Source organism: Lactuca saligna, chromosome 9, assembly GCF_052625555.1.
Source record: "Lactuca saligna cultivar CGN05327 chromosome 9, ASM5262555v1, whole genome shotgun sequence".
Classification (NCBI taxonomy): domain Eukaryota; kingdom Viridiplantae; phylum Streptophyta; class Magnoliopsida; order Asterales; family Asteraceae; genus Lactuca; species Lactuca saligna.
Window position 1 is genome coordinate 59,461,184 of NC_136425.1, and position 8,611 is coordinate 59,469,794.

An 8,611-nucleotide genomic window follows, 5' to 3' on the forward strand; every position below is an offset into this window, starting at 1 on the left:
ATCAACAACTCGTAGATCTATGTCGGTAGGATAAGTAGCTTTGTCATTAAGGTTGAATGTGTCTTTGATAAACTGCTCAGTGATGACAATTTTACGTCCTTTGACAGTTGCTTCGATTGTCTGCGCTCCGTTGCTTTCATTTCTGATGCTAGCTGAACTCCAGAACTCGTTGATTAAATCCAAGTAGATTATGGGATTCTAAGTGAGTGCTGAGAAAATGCAACATTCACGCAACCTGAACATCATTGACTTGAATTCATTGTGCGCCATAGGAGGATCATCAAGCAAAATGGAAACATTGTGACTTTCTGCAACCTTGAAACTTGCCATTTTATCTGCACAAAACGACCAGATGAGAAATCTTTTGATTAAAATGCATTGAATTTATTTATCAATTTAATTCCTTTAGTTTGGCCATTTCAATTAATTTTATAAGTCAAAAATTAGGTTCTCAGTCAAGAAAGTCAAACCGAAAACCTAAGGACCAACACACAAGTCAAGACCGAAAGCCAGAGTTCACACGAAAAATAAGCTAGAACGAAAGCCAAGAAGGACAATTCTCAGCTGGACCGAAAACCATCTGAACTGGCTCGACCGAAAACGGATCGGCTTGGACCGAAAGTCGTCTGAGCTGGCTAGACCGAAAACGGCTCGGCTTGAACCGAAAGTCGCCCGGACCGAAAACACCGACAGTTCATATATTCGCGATTTCCCATTGATTTCACGGTCGGTTTTCGAAGAAAAATGCATATCAGTGGTCGAAATTGCAATACCTTTGATGATTTGAAGTTGATTGAACCAAAGAACACACCAAAATTTTCAAGATTTTAGAGAGGAAAAAGAGGTTTTCGGTATTCTTGAGAGAATGGGAACCGAAAATAATTTCATTTTGTTCTTTAAATACCCGGTTCAAGACTTGGTCCAAACCCGGATCCCAAACCCGATTTCCAAATCTTAATGGGTTGCAACATTTTTATTTAAAAATTGGTCCAATACCCAACACTTTATTAAAAATAATACTCTTTAAGGATTAATTCAGAAAAATAAAATAAAATAAAGTAAAATTTCCTAAGATTTATAAATCCTAAAAGAATTAAAAATAGAATAAAATAAAAATTGAAATAAAATTTTAAATGCTAAAATTTTAATTCAAACCTAAAATTAAGTCTTTAACTAAAATTAATAATTTTCGTGATTTTGGGATCATAGTTGTTAGACAATCATTTGCCATTTATCAGTAGCTCTCTTTTCATGAATAGATCTGGTCAATCACCAGTATTGTGGTCCACTTAAACACGAAAAATTATGACAAATTATGGACCTGCTATAGATGACAAGACAAGTTGATCTTATGTTGCTAGATAATATTTCCTAAGGACCATTCATCTGACGATGACCAAGGATATTATTGTCCACCTAAATTGAGCAGCGAGATCTACAGACAATCTAGAATTGTTCAGTTTTAGAGGTATTAGAACATGTTTCCCGCTTCCTGATGTACCCTAATAATCAAGAACTTCCGAGATACTCCTTACTTTAGGTGAGCAGACTATTATTCATAGAGAGGATATAGAGATAGAATGTTGATACCAATTGTTAGTCCCCAAATATGCTTGTGTATCAATCAGATCCAATTGATGGTGCAAAATCCCAATCAATTGGATGATTTCAGATCAAAATAGAATAGAAGGAGAAGAAGAATAACTTGAATCTATGATGTATTCATGAAATGATTGATGCTCCATACACATAGTTGACACACACTCTTCTCTGTTGTTTCTCTCACACCTTAGGAACACACACTTAAGCACTTGGAGAAATTCTTATCACCTCACCCACCTAACACCTATATATACATGGGCCACAAAATCAAGGCCGGACCAAAAACCCAATGCTAGACCGAAACCTCATGGGTTTTTGGTCCAAGCTACAATTAGTCCCAATATTAGTTTTCGGCCCAAATGATAAAACAATAAATGCTTAGAAAAGCAAAGTATAAACCAATTTTAGACCCAACAATCTCCCCCTTGGTTTATAGCTTTCTTTTCTAATTGACCCAACAAGCTCCCCCTAAAAAGTAGCTGGCACTTCTTATCAATCTTCATTTGGAGCTTGGCTTCAGTTATTATCTTCAAATTCTTCACAGCATCAGGATGAATATATGAATCTTCTATTAAAGAATTCATCTTGCGCAGTTGGGCATTTCTTCAAGATTTGACTCTGAACGCACATTGGATGAGGAAACTTTATGTACTGGTTCTTGAAAGATAGCGCTTTCAGCTTGAGAATATTCATAGAGAATAGAGAGAATGAATCTTCTGGATCACTTCAGTAGGTTTAAGATAGCAGCAGACTGATTGAGGAGGCTTCAATACAATCCGCGACATAATCTTCAATTTTAGCTTCACCTTGCTTCTGGGGTTGACAGATTGAATGTCGAAAGAATAATCTTCATTTCTTGTTCCTTCGAATGAAAATTCTTCGATGCTCACGGATGAAGCATTGGCTCAGAAATTCTTCGATACAGTCTCCATGGGTCTCATCTACGCCTGAAATCACTTTTTCAAGACAAAACAAAACTAAAAGAAAAATTAGCAAACAAAAATATATTTTTCGACTTTTTATATTTTCTGAAAAAAATAAAACAGAAATAACACTATTTTTTTATTTTTAATTTTCTATTTTTTTGTTTGATTTTTGAATGTTTCTGATTTTTGTTTGATTTTTGAATTTTTTTTAATTCTCCCCCTAAATTTATGCATAAAGGAAAACTATGAACAAATTTAAGAAAAACAAAAAGTTGTGAGACAGCCTTAATCCGTTTATCGGTACCTTCCCCTTCATTAATAGATTTGGTCAATTGCTGGTATTGTGGTCCAGTTAAACACAAATGATATCGACAAAAATTTTCTAAATAAATCATTTAGCTGGCGACGACCATGAATATTGTTGTCCACTTAAATTAAGCAACGAGATCTACATAAAACCTCTAAATGGTTCAATTTTAGTTGCACAATAATCAAAGCAGCGAGATCTACAGACATTCTAGAATTGTTCACTTTTAGATGTACTAGAACATGTTTCCTGCTTCCTGATATACCCCATTAATCAAGAACTTCTGAGATACTCCTTACTTTAGGTGAGCAGACTATTATTCATAGAGAGGATAGATTTAGATTATTATTAATTATGGTTTTTTAGAGGGATTGAGAAGTAGAAGGTTGCATATGCTGTGTACCAGGTCGGATTGTTAATCTCACAGAGGAGACAACATATGGCTAACAGATAGGAAGAATTTCATAGATATTATATGCAGAGAAATAGATTTGCATATGTTGTAGTCCAGGTCGGATCTCTTCCAATCACGTAAAGGAGGCAACATATGACTAATAGTAAGAAAGAAAGAAAATAATTTTCTACAGACCTACTTTATCGGAATTCCCCAGTCGCCTTATCAATGCCGGAATTAAGGACAGAATCCGTACATCGAGGAAAAGTTAAACCACAGTTCTAGATACGGGTTCTCTTTATGTGAATAGTGGATTCTCATGTATATCTCCCTGCTCAACCTATCCAAGCGTCGTATTGTCAGGCTAAACGGAACTATCTAGGTCAAGATTTATCAAAGTCTCTAGATTCCTTAAGTTCATCTCCACCTAGTCAAGTCTGTTAAATTCTTCGTGCACCAGCACATCGAACACAGAGCCTAGACAATTCAGCTTTGGTACTTTACACATACTCAGATTGCCCATTATCACTTGTTGATATCCCTTCCCAAACCATCACTTCTCAGAAATATTTTTGATTTTTCTGTTTTTCTAATGTTTTTAGATTTTTTTAAAAATTTTCTATTGTTTTTAGATTTTTAATTTTCTAATTTTTGTTTGGTTTTTGTTTATTTCTCCCCCTAAATTTGTGCACGGGTCAGAGTGAAATAAAATGGTCAAATTTATCCTAAGCTAAACAAAAAATTAATCCTCGAAGCAAATCATTTTCAAAAGATTGACCAGCACATCGAATTGAGCTTTTTTGAACGGCTTGGTGAACATGTCTGCCACATTATTAGCAGTGGGGACCTGTTCTAGCCGAATGAGCGAGCGCTCATAACAATATCGGATAAAATGCACTTTGATATCAATGTGCTTGGTCTTTGAGTGCTGGATCGGATTTTTAGCGATTTGGATCGCAGCCTCATTATCACAAAATATAGGGGTTTCTTGAAAATTCAAACCGTAGTCCAACAGTTGATGTTGGATCCATATAACTTGAGAACAACAGGCAGATGCAGCGACATGTTCTGCTTCTGCTGTTGAGGTTGAGATGGTATGCTGCTTCTTGCACTGCCATGAGACCAGTCTATCTCCCAGAAATTGGCATCCTCTTGAAGTTGATTTTCTATCAAGCTCGCACCCGCCATAGTTGCTATCTGCAAAAGCATAAAGGTCAAATTTGGATTTTTCGGATACTAAAGACCCAGTTTTGGGCAACCTTTGAGGTACCAAAAAATCTGTTTAACAACAATAAAATGAGAAAGTTTATGATTATCCTAGTAGCGTGCGCATTGACATACCGCAAACATTACGTCTGGGCGACTAGCAGTCAGATACATGAGCGATCCGATCATTGATCGATAGTATGTCTGATCTACAGATTCACCTTCAAGATCAGGAGCCAGTAAAGGTCTCTCCGCCATGGGTGTAAGAGCAGGTTTCACGTCTCGGAACCCGAAATTCTCTAGCATATCATCCACATACTTTGCTTGGTGAATAAGGATTCCGGTTAAGGATTGTTTGACCTGAAGCCCCAAAAACATGGTCATCTCCCCAAGCGAACTCATCTCGAACCGCTTCTTCATCACGTCTTCGAACTCTTTGCAAAGTTGTTGGCTTGTCGACCGGAATATAATGTCGTCCACATAGATTTGAACAAGAATTTGATCTGGACCAGCATGTTTGATAAATAAGGTTTGATCAATGGTGCCTCGGGAATAGCCGTGATTGAGAAAATGTTGAGTTAGCGTAGCATACCAAGCTCTAGGAGCTTGATGCAGCCCATACAAAGCTTTGTCTAACTTGTAGACATGGTTGGAAATCTTTGAGTTAACGAAACCGGGAGGTTGGTCAACATAAATCTATTCTTTGACCTTGCCATACAAGAAATCCGTCTTTACGTCTATCTGGTATACTGTAAAGGTCATGTAGGAAGCATATGCGAGGAAGATACAAATAGCTTCCAAGTGCGCCATCAGAGCATAAACCTCCGTATAATCAAGACCCTCAATTTGCCAAAACCCGCGAACCACTAATCTCGCCTTGTTATGCACAATGACATCCGATTCGTCTTGCTTGTTCCGAAAGACCCATATGGTATCAAGAGATTTCTTTCCTTTGGGCAGCTCCACCAACTTCCAAACCCCGAGCTTCTCGAATTGATTAAGTTCGTCATGCATGGCGTCAACCCAGCTGGGCTCATTCAGATCCATTTCAACATTATTGGGCTCTATCTGAGAAATAAAGCAGGAGTAGAGACATGTATTGACGTCTCCACTCTAACTTCGCGTTTGAACACCATCGCCCATCTGGCCAATGACGTTCTCTATAGGATGGTCGCGTTGAATGCGAGTAGGGATCTCGTATCTGATGTCATTGATAGAGACTGGAAGATTATGGATGTTAACCACTCCTTCAGTTGCAGAATGATCCACGGTAGATGAACTAGGTTCGTTTGTTGGATCTGCAACAAACTCATCAACGATTCTTTCCGGAAAGAGAAGTTCCATCAGATTTGAAGTTACAGCAGAAGTCTCTTTGTTCATGAACTCTCTTTCCACTGGAGTTAGAGGAGTAGCAAGAGCATCAGGAGAAGGTTATTGAGGGGAGGACTCAAAAGAATCAGTTTGAACAGAAGACACCGCCGGAAGATCAGAAGAAACTAATGGTGGTCTGTAGACAACTTCTTCCTCTTCGTCGTCAATAATGATTTTCGAAATAGACTTAGACCCTTCTTGATTATCCGACGACACAATGAATGATTTGAAAAGAGATGTGTAATAAAATAACCAATCTGGAATCACTCTAATGTCTGTCTCATTCTCTTCAAGCCAACGAACACCGAAAGGCTCCACAATCTGTTTCGTCTTCTTGTTATAAACCATGTATGTAGTATGAGCAGCGTATCCAACAAAATAGCAGTCATCGACTTTTGCATTGAATTTGGGGTTGGATTCCAAGTGGAGAAGAGTGCAAGGGCAGCCAAATACTCTGAAATGGCTGACAGATGGGTTGTGTCCATATAGAATTTTGTACAGTGTTTTCATTTTGACTTTGTTGATCAGCACACGATTCAGAACATAGCACGCCGTGTTAATCGCCTTCGCCCAAAAGAACACAAGAATTTTGGAGTCATACAGCATCGTCCTTGCGGTGTCTTTAAGAGTTCGATTCCTCAATTCGGCTACACCATTTTGTTGTGGTGTGCGAACAGAACTGAATTGATGCACATTCCCTTTCTCAGCGCAAAAATGGTCAAGAACAGCGTTCTTGAACACCGTTCCATTATCAGTACACGGCGCTTTCACTCGTTTGTTGGTCTAATTCTCTATCATCACAATGAACTTTTTGATGAGGTTAGTGATCCTAGCTTTGTTGGATAGAAAGAAAACCCAAGTAAAATGAGAGTAATCGTCTATCACAACGAGGCAGTATGAATTGCGGTTGATACTAAGAACGTTAACCGAACCAAATAAATCAATATGTAACAACTGGAACACTTGACTGTTGGAGTTAACCTTCTTTGGAAAGTGTGGTTTCCGATGATGTTTTCCTTGAGCACATGAAACACACTTTTCAAAAGTAATGAAATCTCTAACAGGCAGACCTCGGACCAATTCGTTCTTTGCAAGCCAATTCAGATTCTTTGCATTTGCGTGACCGATACGACGATGCCACAACATCGTAGTTTGTTTTGAGACTTTGGAGAATAGGCCAGTGACTTCATCGGGAATATTGTTGTTCATGTCTAAGATGTAGGCATTCCCATCCCGCTTAGATTATATAAGGATCCACTCCTCCGGAATGGCAATGCCCGACTTTAAAATAAGACATTCTTTGTCAGTAAAGTGCGTCGAATACCCTTTGTCGCAAATCTGAGATACGCTCAACAGACTATGCTTCAATTCAGGAGCATAGTTGACATTATCAAAACTAAGCACTCCGTTCGTCACTGTTCCTTTCTGAGTTATTTTTCCACCTTCACCGACTGCAAACGAGACATAGCCCCCATTAAATGTTTGATGTCATGAAGTTGAGAGATATCTCCTTTCATGTGTCGGGAGCAGCCACTATCGACATACCAAGGTCTGACGATATTCCTCCGCGATTGTCCCTACTCAAGGAGCGAATTTATTCAGATTTGGCAACCCAGGTCATCACAATCCTGGGTTTACCCTTCACTTTCACATATTTTTCATTTGATTCTTTCTTTTCATTAAGTTTAGAGGTTAATGGTGACTGATCTAAATTCAATTTTGGTACCCACTTAAAGTTAGGTTTTGAAACTTTGTTAGTTTACTTCGAGCCGGTGGCTTTTCTACTCAAAGAGTTTAAAGATCCGGTCCTGCCCTTTGACAAAATCGACTTAGGCTTAGCCTGAGTTGATTTTGGCAAAGTATTATTGAATTTGTGGAAAACCTGTTTATTCTTTTGAAAATTGGCCATTTTCTTGTTTGGATTTATGCTCAAGTCACCATCCCGAGAACGAATTCTAGGGGATTTTCTAGTGAAAGATCGTCCCCGAAATTCATTCTCTCCTCTTTTTTATGTGTGAGATACAAATATCCTGTTTAAAAAGTTTCTTGCAATGTGTTCAGCAGTGCCACAGTTAAAACAAATTTGTTTATTATCATTGGTTTTGACACTGCTTTTGACAAATTTCTTTCTTTTGTTTTTATTTCTACCACTTTCACATTTGCAAGAACAATCACAGGACTTTGAAGAAAATGTGGAAGGTGTAGAAGCATTTGAGTAAGACAAAGATACATTCTCAGACAAAACATTATCAGTTGCAATCTTATCATCAGAAAAAACAATACCACCAAACACAAAATTGTTTAAATTCGAATTTAATGTAGACTCATTACACAGACTGACGCTAAACATTGACACATCAGCATTATTAGACTTAAGAACATCAGGCTTTTCATCTCTCTGCTCCCCCTGAGCTATGGAATTATCTGCACACAAATTTGAAACGTTAGTATCCAAAACCTTTTCGTTTGAACATGTAACTTGTTTAGAAGCAGGTTTTCCATATACAAGAAAAGGTTCTCGATCTATTTCTTCCCGAGATAATGGAATAGCGGTATAATTGTGATTGTAAGGAGGAGGGACACTCTCAAAACCTAGTCCTGCTTTCTTTTGGTTTCCACAAGTGAAGTCCTTCCACTGTATTTGGTTTTCTATCATTTTTGCAACAACTTCGCTTGACCCATCAAATTTTTTAAAATTGAATTCAACATTTTCAAAACGTGTTTTCAATGAGTCAAGTTCAGCAGTCACAACTTCAAATTATCGTTTGATATGTTCACAGTTCTCACATTTGTTGTTGTAATCCT